Raw genomic sequence first — 17,260 nt, 5'->3', positions numbered from 1 at the left:
CCCATTCTGGAAGATAACTTGATGATATTTGTTAAACATTTTTTTTTTAAGGTAAATGCCTATTTTTTCAGGATTTCAAAATATTGATATAATTCTAACCTGGATGAGGCCTTTGTAGTTTACAAGCATTTATTTACCTATAAATATATTATCCATGACCTCTTCAAAGAAACAATCAAAATATCCAGTAATAAGGGGTTATATTAGTATATTATGACATATCAGTATAACAGAGTCCCATTGGCCATTTAAAAAAATAAGTAATGTCATGGAAATATATGTATAATACAAGGCATTCCAAAAGTCTTAGTTCAGTGTTAAGCTTTAATAACTTCAGAAGTATAAATGATTTAAATTTATCTTATTTCACTATGAATTTTGGGTAATTAATTTTTTTCAGTTAACATTTATCAGAGGGACTGGAACAAAAAATTTGAAATTAAAAATGTATCTATGAAATATTCCAAGTAATGTATAGTTTATAATCTTAAGCAGAAAAGTTATAAAACAGAAGATAAGAAGATAAGTAAGGGTGATGATTTATTAAAGTAGACTTTTTAAACAATATGTGTGCAGTTTGACTCCAGTTATATAAAATAAATATACTCCAATGCATTGAAAATAAAAAAGGAAGACTATACATCAGAATTAATAGTGGTATTCTCTGGTGTGGTGGGATAATGAATTGTTTTAATTTTCTTCTGTGCTTTTCTCTATTTTTCAAGTGTTCTACAATGAACATGCACTGCTTTCTATTCAGAAAAATGTTATTTGAATACTTTAAACAATACAGCCAATATTTGACTTCTCTTATACCCAAAGTATCACAAGTAGTGTGTTTAAAAAGCTAGGGATATTAACTCCACCCACCAATTGTCATTAAAGTAATTAAATTAGATTTTAATAATGAAAATATGGAACAATTAAAATACAAGAAATATTCCTTCCTAAAATAGCTAAAATAGCTTCATCTATACAGTTGATTGATATTGTCACAGTTTTAAGTTATTTTTAGATATTTTGAAATATAACAGAATCATGTAACTGTCAGAGGTTAGAGGACTTTTTATTATTGTCTTGTATTTTATGTATCCAAGACATTAAATCCTCTATTCTAGTAAAAGGGTAATATGCTAATTAGACTGAGAGACCTTCCGAGAGACCTTCCAGATGTTCTTCTGGACAAAGCCATGGTTGCAGGGCTGGGGCAGAGGCAGTGAGGGGTGAGCAGGCTAGGAGGGGAGGGCAGTTAGGCATGATCAGGCTGGCAAGGAGAGGGGCAGTTGGGGGCAAACAGGCCATCAGGCTGGCAAGGAAAGTGGCAGTTGGGGGCAAACAGGCCATCAAGGGGGTCAGTTGGGGGCAAGCAGGCTGGTGGGGGAGCAGTCAGGGGTGAGCAGGCCAGTGGGGGGCAAACAGGCCGGCAGGCAGGTGAGTGGCTAGGAGCCAGTGGTGCTGAATTGCTAGAGGGATCAGGCCTAAACTGGCAGACATCCTCCAAGGGAGTCCCAGATTGGAGATGGTGCAGGCTGGGCTGAGGGACACACCCCTCCTGCACAAATGTTGTGCACCAGGCCACTAGTATATAATAAAAGGCTAATATGCAAATTGTCCCCTTGACCAGGAGTGCAACTGGGAGTTCGACCATGGGGCGGGGCCAGCTGGCCAACTGCCCTTGGCCCCTTTCCCTATACAGCCCCACCTATAATTGGGGCCCCTCTATCCCAATTGGGGGCAGGGCCAGCCCATCAACTGCCCTTGGCCCTCTCCCCCCATCTGACCAAGACTGATCAGCCCCAATAGAGGCGGGCCAGCCAGACCCCACTTGTGCATGAATTCGTGCACCAGGCCTCAGTAGATTCATAAGCATAAAGAAAAAGAATATAACTTATCAATAAATTCATTTCTCCCTCAAATTTAAAAACTTTTATTTATTAAAAAAATATATATATATATATTTATTGTTGACAGTATTACATATGTCCCCTATTTTCCCTCTTTCATCCCCCTCTGCTCAGCCCCTACCTCCCAGGCCTTCACCACACTATTGTCTATGTCCATGGGCTGTGCATATAAGTTTTTCGATTTATCTCTTCTCCTCATTCCCCTCCTCCCCTGAGATATGTCAGTCTGCTCCATGCCTCCATGCCTAGGGACTTATTTTGTTGCAACAGTCAATACATTTTGTTCATTAGACTCCACAAATAAGTGAGATCACCTGATATTTGTCTTTCTCTGATTGACTTATTTCACTTAGCATAATACTCTCCAGGTCCATCCATGCTATCTCAAAGGACAAGAGACCCTTCTTTTGTACAGCTGCATAGATTCCATTGTGTAAATGTACCACAGCTTTTTTATCCGTTCATCTACTGATGGCCACGTGGGCTGTTTCTAGATCATTGCTATTGTAAATAACACTGCCGTGAACACAGGGGTGCATAGATTCTTTCTGTTTGGTATTTCAGGGTTTTTCCCAGAAGTGGGATCACTGGTTCAAACCGCAGTTAATTTTTTGAGGAACCTTTATACTGTTTTCCATAGTGGCTGCATCAGTCTGCATTCTACCAGCAGAGTACTAGCATTCCGTTTTCTCCACATCCTTGCCAGCACTTGTTGTTTGTTGATTTATTGGTGATAACCATTCTGACAGATATGACGTGATATCTCATTGTGGTTTTAATTTGCATTTCTCTGATGATTAGTGACTGTGAGCATTTTTCCATCTCACATTTTAAAACATTATTGAAGAAAAATTAAACAGTATATCCATAAAAAGATATAAAAATTTAAAGTGAAGAAAATGATATAAAAGAATATACAATGCGAAGAACATTTCCTACAACCCCAGAATCCCTAGACTTCCAGTTCCTGTCCCCAAAGATAGCTAGTTACAAGTGTGTGTGTCTTTCACAAATGTGCAAGTGTATACAAATGTATCCTTTCTGTCACTTTTATGGCATCATACCATATAGCGTATGCTGCAGACTTCTTTTTTTCTTACCTTAAAAGTGTATTGTGGAGATTGTTCCATATTATAAGCCAGATAGGTCCAATGAATGATTGTAAGGTAATTTATTTAACCAGATCCTCATTGAATGACATATAAGGGTTCTTTTCAGTCTTTTGCTACTATAACTAACAATGACTATCTTTGTACATATGCTGAGGAGGATTGTTATAGCAGTCGCATCTGTTAAACGACTAGAGATGCTGGTAGGATTCTCATATTTCTGTAGTACTTGACCGTTTCAAAGCTTTTCCCATATATTACCTTATTTGCCTCATTTGATTTGCCTTCAGAAATGGTTAGTTCTTTACTGCTGGAGGTGGTTGGTCATCCAGCGCATTTACAAGGTTGGTAGGGGGAGAGAATCATTCATTTGATGGTTGGGGGTGCCTTCTGGCCAGGGAGGGGCGAGGTGAGGCTCTCCATTCATGCTTTGTGTCCAATAGGTCTTGGCATGAGAAAAACGTTTTTTTTTGTTTGTTTTTTTGTGTGTTTTTTTTAACAGTTAGTGTTGTTGTTTTTCTTACGAATAATAACTGAAGATGAGAAAGAAGTGTTCTAATTGTTTTCTATGTCTAGTGGTGCCCTATGCACATTTTTAATTGGGTGATTGTGGTTGAGAATTTCATTTACCCCCTTGCTCAGGGTGCCTCACAACTCCATGTGAGTCAACACCAGAGCTGGCTTTCCAGGGTATGAGTAGCACCTGGAATGTTTAGTGACTTTTAACAGATGTGTGTCAAAGCTCATAAATTAAGACTTTATTTTCTTCAAATTTTAAAATTAATTTTATTTTCTTCTCCAGTTAGCTTAGAAACAATGATTACTGATTTCTTTGTATGTATATTTGTGGAACAAAGGACTTTGTTAATGTGGTATATGCTTCTCAAAGTTTAGTTCAAGGATGTGATCAAAAGGGAACTGAGAAGTCAGAGGACTCAGGAAATGTGATCATGCTAAGGATTACCTACTGCTCTGTGGCTTATTTTGTTTTGCCTTGAGGTGTGTGTGTGTTGATATTGCCCAGCATACTCTCCTTAAGAGAATTGACCATTCCTTTTTCCTGGCACTTAGCATGGTCAGATGAGTGCATTTGTTCAGGGCTCTAGAGAATAGCTTTGATAATATATGTGGGTTTGTTCTCCCTATTTCTAGTTATTTGATATTGTGTTAATTTTTCTCATTAAAAAGACAAGAGGCTCTTTTAAGAGTTTGAAGGATCTCCTCCAAATGGTTACAAAGCAGGGAAAATGCAGCTGTGTTTTATACTCATAGTTTCAGTGGCTCCTTTGGACAAGAAGAATACTGGAAAGCGACTGTACCAGAAGTCCAGGGCCGTGCGACTCTGCCCTGACCCGTCTTTCCCCCCAGGACATCCTGGAACTGCTTTTTCTACCAAGTTATATTTCCCTACAAAGGAAAAGAAAACCTTGTCTCTGCAAGATGTGGCTGCTCTCAGAGCAGTGTGTGTGTGTGTGTGTGTGTGTGTGTGTGTGTTTGTGTGTGTTTGTAGGGATGGATATACAAAATATCATAGAGCTCTGGCAAGTGTTGTTCAATGGTTAGAGCATTGGCCCTGCACCAAAAGGTGGTGCATTTGATTCCTGGTCAAGGGCACATAGCTGGGTTGCAGGTTCATTCCTGTTGGGGTGTGTGTGAAGGCAACCAATCAGTGTGCATCTCACATTGATGTTTCTCTCTTTCTCAAAAAAAAAAGAAAAAAAAAAAAAAAAAAAAAGAATAGAAAAAATATCCTTGAGTGAGAATTAACAAAATACCATAGAATGAGTGGCTTAACCAACAGAAATATCCAACTGTTATTTCTCACAGTTCTGGAGGCTGAGCCAACCAAGTTCAAGGTATCCAGCCTGGTCAGTTTCTGGTGAGGCTCTCTTTCAGGCTTGCAAGATGCCTCTCACATGTCAGAGAGAGCAATCTGTCCATGTCTCTTCCTATAAAGGCACTAACTCCATTGGACCAGGGCCTTGCCTTCATGACTTCATCTCACCCTAATTATCTCCCAAAGGTCCCTTCTCCAAATACCACCATTATATTGAGAATTAGAGCATCAACATGTGAATTTGAGGGGGATATAAACATTCAGTTCTTGCTTGGATTAGCTTAGAGGAGGTTGCCGTGGTATAGGTTACTGTTTACTTTTGCAAGATCCTTATTGAGCAAAAACTGACTCGTGATATATAAATAATTGACTCTATTTACTTTTCCCCCTTTGGTGCATACAACTCACCATGCAGTCCAAGGCTCTCTAGGTCTCATAAGACTTCAGATGAGGACCACATGTCTGCCAGATCCCCTAAATTCAAATGACCCCGGAGGGCTTAGGAAGGGATTTCTAAAGCTAGCTCTCTGGGATGTGCTAGTGTGCAGAGTACCAGGGTGTACTTGAAGTCATTAATAGCAACTGCAATGACCCAGCACAGCTCCACGGTCCAGCAGGGGGCAAGGCTTCTGGGTCATGCGAATGTGGCTTTAAGGTGTTCAGCCTGGCTTCATGCTAGGACCACAGTGTCCCTGATCTTCTCTTGCTGTTTTTAGACTTTTAGCTCAGTCAGGTGTAGTTTGTAGGTTGGTGTGACATTGTCATTTCTGTTTGACTTTTCAGTGCATTGTTTGGTGATGTACTGCCAAGAAATCAGTGAGAGCAGCTGAAAGCATTCAGTGGTACACGTTGGCACATGACCTTTGGGGATGAAAGCCTTAGATGTAATCCAGGAGAAAGAAAAGAAGACAAGATTGAGAAATAGGATTTATAAAGGTTAAGAGAATTAGGAGGCTGAAAAGAAAGAAAAAAATGAACCATAAACTCCTTTAGTATATAGGTATTCAAGTGAAAGACAAACAAATTATTGAGGGACACGATCCCTTGCTTTAAGAGTAGAATGTTTCCTTCCAGCCAGTTTGTCTGTGAAGCACTTTTTACTGAGGAGTTGTAATTTTCCCATTAATCTTCATAATAAAATCAGAAATGTTGTTTTCCATAAGTGTTCTAAACCTTGGGAAGGCCTATGCATCCATCCATCCATTCATTCATTCATTCATTCAACAAATGTTTATTGGGCACTTACTGTGTATCAGGCACTGTTTAGGCACTGAGGATACAGCAGTGAGAACAGATAAAAATTCCTGATCTCTTGGAGATTACACTCTAACTATGGGAGACAGACAACAAAATAAATAAGTAAAGTGGAGAAAAATAAAGCAGGGAAAAAGGACGAGGGTATGTGAATGTGGTGGGGTGCAAGATGAAATTGTTATTTTGGAGCAAGTGGTCATGGAAAAGCCTCATTGAGAAAGTGACATTTGAGCAGAACAAGAGTGAGCCATGCAACCTCTGGAGGTGGAGTGCTCCAGGAAGAAGAATCAGCAAGCACATGGCCTACGTGGGAACTCATTGAGCATGATCAAGGATCCCATTGTGGCGGGAGCAGAGTGGGAGGAGAGGATGGCAGTGGGGAAGATGAATGATATTAACAGGGTCACTCTGACAACTGACATGCCAGTAGATGAAAGGGACAAAGGTAGAAACCAGATAAGAGGCTCCTGCAAGAATCCAGGTGAGGGGTGATGGTCGCTTTGAGTAGAGTGATGGCAATAGAAGTGATGAGTGGCAGGTTTCTGATTATATTGAGGATTTGCTGATAGATAGATGTGGAGTGAGAGTGGATTTAGGGTAATTCCAGGGTTTTTGTTTGGCAGGTTTTTATTGGTTCAACTAGAAGAATGGAGTTGTCTTCTACTGAAAAGGAAAAACACACACACACACACACACAACAAAACAAAAAACTGGGTAATGAAGGGAGAGGGCGGGGATCAGGAATTAGGTTTTGAATTCAATAAACTTGAATTGTTTATTAGCTCTCCTACTGGATAGGTCCACTAGACCCCAGTGGTCGGCAAATTCTTTAGTCAACAGAGCCAAATATCAACAGTACAATGAATGAAATTTCTTTTGAGAGCCAAATTTTTTAAACTTAAACTTCTTCTAACTCCACTTCTTCAAAATAGACTTGCCCAGGCAGTGGTATTTTGTGGAAAACCCACACTCAACGGGCCAAAGAGCCACATGTGGCTCACGAGCCGCAGTTTGCCGACCACGGCGCTAGACAGTTGGATATGTGAATCTGGAGCTCAGGGGAGAGGTCTGGCCTGGAGATACATGTTTAGGAGTTGTTGGTGGATATGTGGCTTTGAAAGTCTTAAAACTAGATGAGCAAGCAAACAAGAGTCAGATGGAAAGGAGAAGACCCAATTTGAACCCCAGAGCTCCAACATAAATTAGTCCAGGGTAAAGATGGATGTCTAAGTCAGGGGTCAGCAGACTTTTTCTGTAAAGGGCCATATAGTAAATAGTTTATGTTTTGTGGGCCAAGTATTCATCTCTGCCAGTAGAATGGAACAGCAGCCATAGGCAGTACATAAACTAATAAACATGGCTGTGTCCAGGGAAACTTCACAAAAGCAGGCAGCAAGTTGGATTTGGCTCATGAGCATGATATGTTGACCCTGCTACATCCCTACACTTGTCTTCATGCCAAGACTTTCAGTCTTTCCTTTCTTCCTGAGACTGGAGGACTTTCTTCTGTTCCAGGAATCCCTTCTGATTAAAGAGGCAGGCTATCATGTTACACTTTATTAAATTGGTTTGGCCTGATCTAGAGAAGTCCTAATTTTAAGATTTACTTTGTTTGGTGCCTTATTATTTTTTAATTCACTTAGATAAGGAGAATTACATAAAAATTACTGGAGATGTGAAGATGAGTAATCAACAGAGGTCAGTTACAGAAAAAGAGGCAAATTTGTAGCAGGAGAGATTTAGATTGCATAAAAGTAATAACTTTTTGATGGTAAATATTATTAAATATTTTACCCAAGATAGTTCATGAGATAACTACTTAGAAAGATATTTGTTTCCTTTTGATTTTGTTTTTTTAAGGTTATTTCTACAATTTGGGGGTGACGTATGCATGTTATAATTTGGGGACAAAGGCATGAATATATGGCATTGAGTTCTATTGATAATAAGTATCTGTTTACTTAGTAGTATGCACTTAAGGTAATGCGTTATGTAATATGTGCATTTAGGGTTAGTTGAGGTAATATGCTTTTATGTCTTTTCATGGCACGATAGGTCATTTCTTTTTAGCACTGAATAATAGTCCATTGTCTGGATATACCAGTTTTTATCCATCTACCTAATGAAGGACATCTTGGCTGTTTCCAAGTTTTGCAATTACGAATAAAGCTGCTATAAACATGTGTGTGCAGGTTTTTATGTGGGCATAAATGTTCAACTCTCTTGGGTAAATACTAAGGAGCACAATTACTGGGATGTAAGGTAACAGTGTTCAGCTCTAGAAGAAAGCACCAAACTGAATTCCAAAGTGTCTGTACCATTTTGCATCGCAGCGAATGGGAGTTCTTACTTCTCCACATTTTCATTAGCATTTGGTACTGTCAGTTTTCTAGATTTGGGGCATTCTAATAGGTTTGTAGTGGTATCTCTTTCTCTGATGACATATGACGTGGAACGTCTTTCGTAAGCTTACTTGCTTTCTGTATATCTTCTTTGGTGAGATGTCTGTTAACGTCTTTGAATCATTTTTTAATTTGAGTTGTTTGTGTAATTATCTATTGGTTGGTTGGTGGTTTGGTGGGTGGGATTAGGAAAGTACTTCCAAAGAATTGTCACTGATATGTAGGAGGACCTTGTAGCCATCTAAAGAACTTGGAATTATAGTAACAGAAGTTGCGTAGTAAAAGTTTACCCAAGGCAAAGATCAGGATTTGTAGTTGGTGCAGTTTTGTCTCATGTCGTTTTCGAGAAACTAGGTCATTAAAATGGCTACAACATAGCTGAATTTACCACTACGGAGTGCTTACCTAAGCAATAAATGTGCATATAAGGACAGTATCTAGATAAACTGATGCTAATAATGAAATTCCCAAGGACTGTGAAGTAGATCTGGACATTTCCTTTTAGCCTCATTATTTTAGGGCCTCAAACTATTCAGTGATTCTGGGAACCTAAGAACCTCTTCTCAACTCTTATAGAAAGCTTTTGCAAACCTGCATAGGGGTGTGTAGCAGCTTCCTCTCCCCTCGATTCAGTTTTTTGTTTTACCCAAAGCCACAGGTTTTCTGGATGAAGCTAAGTGTGGGTGTCCCTAGATGCTGTCTCAGATTCTAAGAAGTTGCTCTCCCAGAATCTCTCTCTCTATGCTTTTCGGTGCTGTGAGATGGAATGCGTGGGATGGCTGGCAGTGTCGGAGCTAATGACCATGTTCAGAGTAACATGGCCTAGGAAACGGTGTGGTAGGACTAGAACTATGGAAGGGTCATGTCAGAAAGGATGCGGAGCGTCTGTATTGTTCAGGGTTCCCAGCCTTTACACAGAAGACAGTGTTGGGTTGGAAAGATCTGCTATGGAGTTACTGCAAAGACAGCAAATTCCTATGTAAACCAATGTTGTTTTCAGACTAAATAAATAATGCCCAACATCTGCATACTGTTACTTTAAACATTGTGTGCAGACTCTGCTGTGATTAAGAAATTGGAATTTTATTTCGAGTGGTAACTGTATCAAAGTATCTTTTTATCATTATGTTTTCTAACTGCACAGATTCTTAAAATACAATTGGTGTCATTTGATTAGTCTAAAAGAGGCTTTGATGTGTTAAAACGTCCCTCACTCCTGAGAAGATCAGGAAACACAAATCTAGTCCAACTCTCCCAACTTTATAGGCGAGGACTCTGAACTCCAGAGGAGGTATGTGACTGCCTTAGCCTGGGGAGATTGTCACTGATAAGGTAGGAACTAGGTCCTGGTTCTCTTGGATCCACTAGTGAGTGTTGTTTTTATTGTTGTTTTTTCGTTGTTTATGGTTCCCACTAATCTAAAACATCCCTGGGAATCAGAAAAATTCACAAAGTATTCTGCTTGCCTCAATATGAGTGAAGGTCATATAACAATGAGGCATGAATTAAGCAAGCAATAGCACATTATGACAAATGACAGTGCTTGGGTTTGCTTTAGAAAAGACTGAACATTTCTCCACCCAGCAGCCACCATATCGCGGAGCCAATCACTGCGACAGCATCCAAACAAGCCTGACAGGTGTTCGCTCCGTTATAATTCTTACTCAGTCTGCAGACGCACTGTCAGACCAGCCACACGGCTTTCATGTTACTCTTGGATAGAAGATGCTACACAAAAACATAGAGTTGTTTATGAGAGCTGAGGGCAGATGCCAACATCTGTTAGCCAAATGGTGGTGGTGTACAAAATGCATCTCCTGTTTATGTGTGTGTTTTTCTTTTTTAAGGAGGGTTTCTTTCTCTTGGGAAAGCCTATCAGAAGAACAGGATAGTTATTTGTTCACAAGGATGCACACATAGCCATACTTCCTGTTCTTATTCACGCAAAACTCAGCTCCTGGTCTGTTGCGCGGTGAGCTTTGCATTTGGGCACAGGAGTGAGTGTTCAGTTGGATCAGCAATGCCTTGTCTATTGTTAGCCTTCTTTTGCACATGAGATCAATCTCTGGCTTACTGTGAACCTTAACAAAGATCTGGGACCAGGACTTGTGAACATTACCTGGACTGCCTCTATTCAATTATGTTCCCCCCACACATCCCACACACACCGAGTAGTTTTAAAAATCCTGAAGCAATTAGTGTGTAGTGCCTTACATCTAGGAGATGTTTAATATGAAGTGAATCATTGGATGAAGTGCACACACTACTCTGTGAGGTGGCTTTATTTAAGTTACTTACTTTCTTAAAACTTTAGCTTGATAATTTTCTTTCTTGGTTCATAGTGAGATGGAAAACATTTATGCCTTCTATTGTCCTGGAACTTTTGTGCTACTCATGTTTATTGAGACTGAAAAGAATAAAGAAGGCTATTTAAATTATGGGAGACTGTAGTTCATTTAGATTAGAAATGGGCCTTTGAATAGGTTAAAAAGAACATATAGGCAGGTGTATAAGATGCTTGCCAGCTAAGAAGACCCACCCAGTTGAATGTTAATATAGCAAAACCTCGTTTCTTATCAGAGCATAATTATATTAGAACAAAACTCCCGAGATGAATTCATCTGCCTGCCGACAGAGCCGTACACCTGAGGCCCAGGTGGGTGTTTGTGTTTGGTCTGTTTCTAGGTGGAATGATCTCATGTTCTGCCCTCACTGCAGGATTGTGCAACCCTGATACACACCTGTGTTTTGATCTTCAAAATCTGTCGTGGTTACCTGTCAAGCAATTTTAAATAGCTCCGTGGATGATCCAGGACGCACGTCTGCCAGAAGCATTGTTGGCCATAATTTTGGAACTGACTGAGCTCCTGTAATGTTAAACTTTAGTTATGTTGAAATTATATTAGGTCTCGAGTTCCAGTCTTACACGCGAGGCTTTTGTTGAGTGCGTTAAAAAGAACGCACACCAGTCACCCCTCGGCAGGGGCAGTGCAGAGGTCTTCCCAGTTACTGTGAAGGAAGAGCAGGGCCAGCTTCTGAGAAAGGGAGAACATTACCTGATCACTGCAATTCTTTTATTTGCCATATTTATCTTAAGTGTTTGAAGTTCTTTTGTCTTTATAAGCATGTTTTATTTTCTTCATGAAAGTTATTCTAAAACCCATTTTTAAAGTGCCTGCTGCTAAGAAAGTTGGTCTAAAGTGGAACATCACCGATTTCTTTCCTTAAAAGTGGGCAAATCCCAAAAGGTAGGGTTTAATGTGGGAAATGGCAAAGAGGTGTGAGAGAGAGTTGAACAGGCTTCCTTTCTTGAAAGACAGTGGCTCATGAATGCAAATGTCATACATTTCCATCATGTCTGCAAACCCATGTTAATTCTTACCTTAGCCCACCACCCTATGATAAAATGTGGATGTGATAATGATAAGGTTTTAAAAAATTATTTATTTTGTCTTAACCTTTTTATGGGCAACTTCAAAAATATCTCAAAGTAGGATGGGATAATGAACCTCAGGTACCCATCACCCTACTTCTTTCATCTGTGGTCTTTCCCCACTAACTTCCAGCCCAGCTTCCCGCCGCCCACTGGATTATTTTCAAACAAATACAAAAGCATCAGTAAGAACTTTTGTCTTTTATAGGGACATTTTAGAGGACGTTCCCATTACTGTCACACACATAGAGAGCAAAGGGGATGAGAGGAGAAGTACATTCTAAGGGAGAGGGGAAAGGCAAGTCAAATAGAAACAGTAGTGAGGAAGAGTGGCAGCCGATTCCGTAATTTGGCACTGTTTATTGTAACATTGTGGATTAGCATTTTAATTTTCTTTAATCCTCACTTGAGGCTATGGTGTTTTTTTTTTTATTGATTTGAGAGAGAGAGAGAGAGAGAGAGAGGAAGGAAGAGGGAGAAACATCAATCAGTTGCCTCTCATATGGTCCCAACCTAGAATCAAACCCAAAACCTGGGTATGGGCCCTGCCTGGGAATCAAACCTGCCACCCCTTTGTGTTCCGGTTGACGCTCCAACCAACTGAGCCATACTGGCCAGAGCAGGAAGTCAGCATTTTTAATAATAGCAAAATAGGTTTTGATTGTGAGTGTCACTTACTCTGAGGCATGTGAACCTTGATTGTTGACTGTTTTGTTAAGTGCACCTACCTGTGGAGATCTCTACAACTCAGAGTTTTGCCTTTTAAAGTGGCGGCAGCAAAACATTAACCTCCTGGAGCCCTGGATGGAGTGGCCACTAAACCAAGCCTCTTGAAGACAGGAGCGTGGCTGTTTGGGGAGCACTGCTGTGACTTCCACGTGCCTGGAAACGTGCGAGGTTACTACATCCTTCCATCTGTACAGCTCTCCCTCGAGGAAGTGGAGGAAGAATTAGAGAGCCCCTTTTTACAGACAGTTCCCCAGCACAGCGCTTTAGAGACAGGGCGGAACTATAGGAACAGTTCATGGGATTCTTGGTGCTTTAAGTCTTTTAGTGTAAATAGTTATTTTAGCTATTTACCTGCCTATATGAAATCTAAAAAAAATATTTCTTGATAATGACAGCTGGCTTTTCCCAACAGAATTGGAACACACTCATATCATATGATTATGATCATTCTTCTATAATCTGAACATTGGGATTTTTAAAAGATGCTTCTTTACTACATTTGAAATTTAAAAATAATGCTTCTCCCTACCCCGGCCCCAGTCCAGAGAGTAGATATGTATGAATTCTTTGAGATTGGACCTGAGGGTTGCTTGATATCAGAAATAAAGTGCAATCTAAAACCATATTGTTGGGTCCTTAGATAACAATGATTTTATAATGAGGTTTGGTGGATTTTGAACTAAAGTTTGTTAATTTACTGTGCCATAGTGACACTGTTTAGTTTTTCCATTCATACCTGTCTGTCACTGTTTCTATTTTCATTTTTAAGATAAAACTGGATGGGATGCCCCTAGTACTCTCTGTAATGAGTTTAGGTTAGGCAGCTATGTGTCAAATACAGTGCTGAATATGACTGCCACAGCCATTCACGTATACAGTCTCTGTTCCTTGTAGTTTATAATGTCGGTGAGATGGTTGACATGGAGAAACTCAGAAAAGTTGAACTTGCTAAGATGATAAATTATAAACATAGACTAGACCCGAAGTATATTATTTGCTCTTTTGATGTTTTAATCTCTGAACTAGGTAAACCCTGAGACATAGGCGATTGTATATCTACAACAATACCTGTCTCATGTATTTGTTTCTGATGCCTCTCATGCAGTCATTTCTGGGCCCATATCTCTTTATCCACTTAACCTACACATATATGTATGTGACAGTGGCAAACCGTTCCAACCATCTCACTGGCTTGCCTCTTAAAAAACACTATTGATGACTTAAACGGTCTCATATCCTTTATAGTGAAGAAGCTTGAAACTGATGATCTGTTGAGGGAGAGGAGAAACCCTCCAGTTCAAGGGCTTTAAAATTTGGTTGCAACCTTAAACTATATTGAGAAACAGTTAGGGCCAGAATCCAGTAATGGGTCTGTAATCACTGAAAATGATTCTTGGATATTGAAGGGTAGAATTTGGCCCGTGTCTTATAAACAGCTGTCTGTATCTTGTAAACAGATTTAGTCAGATGCGAACAGCTATTTGTCAGAATTGCACATACCAGGGACTGAAATGGAAAGTGGACAGAAGCCATCATGGAACGAGGCATCCCCATCAGCAGGCCCTGGGTCCCGTGAGAACTGCGTCTGACGTGCAGGGCATGGTCTCTGCAGCGCTGCCTTTCCTTGTGAGCTCCCTAAGGACAAGGAAGCAAGCCCACAGTTCCTTAAACCCCTCAGTCCCTAAGCTACAGTTGAGCACAACAAATACATAATAAATATTTGGGTTTTTATCTGTTTAATTGCGTTATTATTGAATACAGATAGACTAGCGTTTCAGACAAATTTTGTTTGCTGAACTCTGTACTTTCATTGAAAAAGGACTTACTTCCTATTTGCTTATACATATATTCCAGGCATTGTGGATTTACAAATAAGAATAAATTATAGTTTTTACTTCTAAGGAGCTTGCAATTTCATTGGTCAGATAGGACACATGCAAGAAACTATAAAATATAGCAATGCCAGTTGTACGATGCAGTAAGAGTAAGGGTGCTGATTAAGTATTTCAGGCAGTGAGAGTGAAAGCGGAGAGGTCAGCTTGGGCCAGAGTCTTCAAATCATGGCTCATGGGGGTTACCCAGAAAATACTGTTTAACAAAAAGACAGGAGAGTAACGATAGGCAGAATAGAAGGAAAAGTTTACAACTTTCCCTTGCAAAAGATTGTTTTTGCTAAAAATTACTTACAATAGCATCAAAGAAGAGGAAGCACTCAGGAATAAATTTGACAAAAGAGGTACAAAGCCTATATGCTGAAAACTGTAAAAGGGAAATTAAAGAAGACTTAACTAAATAAGTGGAAAATAAAATATACTGTCCATGGATCATAAGGTTAATATTAAGATATCATTTCTTCTCAAATTGATCTGTAGATTCAGAGCAATCCCAGTCAAAATATCAGCAGGCTTTTTTGTAGGAATTGACAAGCTGGTCCTAAAATGTGTATGTAAATGCAGAGGACCAGGAATAGCCATTATAGTTTTTTTTTAAAAAAGAGCATAGTTGGAGGAAAGACTTAACTATAATGTTATAATAACTGAAATAGTGTGATATTGCTATAAAAAGATAAAAATAGCTAAATGAAGCAGAACGTTCAGTCCAGAAGTAGACCCAGGCATATATGGACAATTGATTTTTTACAAAGATGCTAAGATAATTCAACAAAGAAAGGATAATAATTTCAATAAATAATGTTGGAACAATTGGGCCATAAGCAAAAAGATGAACTTCAGTTTTTTCCTCAACCCATATATAAATGTATTAGAGAATCTAAATGTAAGAGCTAAAACTAGACAAAACATCTAGAAGAAAACATGAGGAAAAAAATCTTAGTGATTTTGGGTTTGGCAAAAATTTGTTAAGTATGATACACAAAAGAACATGAAAGATAAAAAAATCAATAAATTGGGCTTCATCAAAATAAAATGTTTATTCTTCAAGGGCACAGTTATGAAAACAAAATGGCAAGCCAACCGACTAGAGAAAAAAATTCAAAATATATATCTGACAAAGAACTTTATTCATAAGAAGACAAACAGCTCAGTAAAATATAGGCAAAGAAGATTTGAACAGATAACACAGTCATTAGGGAAATGTGAGTTAAAACCGCAATGAGATAACACTATACACCCACTCTGATGGGTAAAAATTAAACAGACTGACCCAACCAAGTGTGAGCAAGGATAGAGGAACTGGAACTCTCATGGGAATGTAAAATGGAGTATCTACTTGGAAAAAGCAGTTTGGCAGCTTCTTACAGACTTACACACACACCTGCCATGTGACCCAGTCACTCTACTCCCAGGTACTTGGCCAAAAGAAATGAAAATGTGTGTCCACACAGATTTTGCAGATGAATTTTCATAACAGCTTTATCATAGCCAAAAGGTGGAAATGACCCAAATGAAAGCTGATTGGATAAATAACTTGTGGGGTACATCAACAGTGGACTACTACTCAGCAATAAAACGAATGTACCTTTGATACCTACAACAGGGGATGAATCTCCAAAAAATCATGCTGAGTGAAAAAAAAGTAGGCAGAGGAGAGTACATACTGTATGACTCCATTTATATAAAATTCCAGAGGATGCAAACTAATCTATAATGACAGAAAGCAGGTCAGTGGTTGCCTGGGGATAGGAGTGGTATAGTTGCGGGAGAGAGATTACACAGTATAAGAGGAAACTTTTGGGGGAGGATGAATATGTTCATTATCTTGATTGTGGTGATGGTTTCTTGGGAGCATACATATGTCAAAAGTCATTAACATTGTAAACTTGGAAATTTATTGTGTGCCAGTTACTTCTCAGAGCTGTAAAATATATATATATATATATATATATATATATATATATATATATATATATATATATATGGTCATTTTCATTTGACATCAATCAAAAAGATATTTTTAACAGGAACTCAGTGTTCATTGGTGTTGGCAAGAGATTATACATTAAGACAGGTAGGAAAGCTAAAGCAATCACAATTTGTAGGACTGTATTAACTTGGCTGGGCTTCTAGCTTCTGTTTTTAGCTTGTGTTTACATTATTTCAAAGAAACTTCTCTTGAACGATAGTTCTGTTTACAATACCTATAGAGAATAAACTAGGCAAATTATAAAATTAAATTTTAATTAGATTTTAATTTGCTCTAGATAGATGCTAATAATTCTACGCTAGAGCCCCTGTTCCTCTGGTGCCAGGCAAGATGCTGGAAAAATACATTGTGCTCAGTGGACCAAAGTCAACCCCGAACAGGCGTCTGGGGCCTGGTCTTGGGCTGAGGCTTTGCCACTGAATAGATGCATGGCATTGGCAAGTCATGTGTCGCAGAGCCCCAGCTTCCTCACATGTAAAATGAGAGTAATAATAACACCTGTTCTGCCTGCCTCCCAGAATGGATATGAGTCATATGACCACTTTTTAAAAGCTGAAGCAAGGAGTTAGTGTTACTTCTGTTGTTGTCTTGCCAGCATGGTTATTTGGAGTTTCATCCCCTGTTGCAGGTGCTTATCCATTGCTCAAGAAAACAAAGGTATACAATCTTTGCCATTTACAAGAAGGAAACGAAGGCTATGTCATGATTTA

General features: G+C 39.2%; 1 protein-coding gene and 1 long non-coding RNA gene across 4 annotated transcripts in view; both read left to right on the top strand.

Annotated features, from left to right (window-relative positions):
* The window catches only part of BABAM2 (BRISC and BRCA1 A complex member 2), a 317,151-nt gene that overhangs the window by 189,960 nt on the left and 109,931 nt on the right, over positions 1-17,260 (top strand). The window lies entirely within an intron of this gene.
* Positions 455-8,678, top strand: LOC123652207. Its single transcript, XR_006741382.1, has 3 exons — positions 455-467; positions 2,892-2,901; positions 8,209-8,678. It is a non-coding gene; the product is annotated as an uncharacterized LOC123652207 (long non-coding RNA).

This window comes from Pipistrellus kuhlii, unplaced genomic scaffold (genome assembly GCF_014108245.1).
Source record: "Pipistrellus kuhlii isolate mPipKuh1 unplaced genomic scaffold, mPipKuh1.p scaffold_m20_p_13, whole genome shotgun sequence".
In the NCBI taxonomy this organism is placed as follows: Eukaryota; Metazoa; Chordata; class Mammalia; order Chiroptera; family Vespertilionidae; genus Pipistrellus; species Pipistrellus kuhlii.
This window is presented reverse-complemented; position numbering and strand designations above follow the sequence as displayed.